Below are 1,495 nucleotides of genomic sequence, written 5' to 3'. Positions count from 1 at the left end.
TCTTCTTCCAGCCACGCTTCTCAGAGTATTCTGGATGTCTGCAACAAATCCCTCATTCAAAGGCAACCGGTACTGCTGCAGGATGCCCAAATGCAATCTTCAGACACTGTCTTTCTCTCGGCTTGAAGAGAGGTATCGTTTTCTTTCACTCAATTGATCATTTTCTAAGTGAATCTTACAAATAAAGTCCATCAACGTTTGCCCTGGAAATCTAAGGTAAAGCGAGTAGTCTGTTTGAAAGAAAAGAGAACAAGCAAGTGATGAGAAAAGAGACAAAGAGGAGACTTTACAAATGAGGTCTGCAAACTACAGGTTGCCTGGAAGGAGTAGGAGGGTCTCCTCTATGAGCTCAGCGTGGGTTTGTTTTAAGCTAATTCAAAACCCTTCCAAATGAGCTTATTAGATTCTAATTTGGTGGCTCAGAACCTAATAAGAATTCAGATCAAACTGTTCTTCTTTCTCAAAGAGACAGCATTGTCAAGGAGCCAAAATTGGAGTGGGTGTTTGGGGGCTTGAGTTATACAGCTTTCACATCGTGATTCACCTCTCCACCACCGAGTCCTTCCCCCATCTGAACAGCATCTCCCAGACGTTCTGATTTGAATTCCTCACTGCTGAGGGCAATCAGAAACTGGAGAGAGGTTCCCACAAAAGTGACCTCAATGAAAAGAGATGGTAATAACGTGGCCTGTGGACACACGGGATGTTAGGAAGTCCAAAATTATAAGGAAAAAGAAAAAAGATCAACCTGGAAGGCAGTAGAAAAGGAGACAATCACAGGCCAGGATGAAAAATTAGGGCGATTATTGGGATAATTCAGCCTCCAACCTCACTTCCCGGTGATTGATATCGATTTTCACAGTAGCGGGAACACTGGCGGTGCAATAATGGCATTCTAGTCTCCATTGTTGTTTTTTACAATCAAGTTTAAGGAAATAGACCTTCTTTGTTGTTATTTGAAACTTTGGATCTGATGTGAAGGGATATTTTATAAATATGATGATATCTGATAGTTTGGCTTAGAAAAAAATTAAATGATACCTGGCAGGGGAGGTACCATGATCACGCAGGTGGTCTTTCCAGGGCGAGGCTCACCCACTGCACTCCGGATGTGCTGACCCCTGCGATTTCCCCAATGTGGGAAACTCAACTGCATGATTTGTGGTAGTGGGGGACTGCATTCGCACTCTCCCCTAAAAAAATTAAATTATTTCTTGCCTAGAGTGCTTTTTGCCCATATTACCTTAATATCAGTCCCAACTCTTCACTTCAAGAAATTTCTGCCTTATGTTAGTAGGGGTTAGGGACTTAGCGTGAGCTCATGAATCACAATTAGTGGTGAGTCTTCGGTCTGAATCAATTTACCACTTTATATTTCCAGCTCACACACATGCTCACAAGCACACATACTCAAACATATGTATACACTAATATTGCTGGTATTTGTTGTTGTGATTAGTTGCTATCAAGTTGGGCCCTGCCCCTCCACTCATGG

General features: G+C 42.4%; 1 non-coding gene across 1 annotated transcript; it reads left to right on the top strand.

Annotated features, from left to right (window-relative positions):
* Positions 1-1,033: 1,033 nt before the first annotated feature.
* LOC142435097 (U1 spliceosomal RNA) lies at positions 1,034-1,196 on the top strand. Its single transcript, XR_012781244.1, has one exon. It is a non-coding gene; the product is annotated as a U1 spliceosomal RNA (small nuclear RNA).
* The last annotated feature ends 299 nt before the right edge of the window (positions 1,197-1,495 follow it).

This window comes from Tenrec ecaudatus, chromosome X (assembly GCF_050624435.1).
Source record: "Tenrec ecaudatus isolate mTenEca1 chromosome X, mTenEca1.hap1, whole genome shotgun sequence".
NCBI classification, from domain to species: Eukaryota; Metazoa; Chordata; class Mammalia; order Afrosoricida; family Tenrecidae; genus Tenrec; species Tenrec ecaudatus.
Note: the sequence above shows the minus strand (reverse complement) of the source record. Positions and strands in the feature narration are given on the sequence as shown.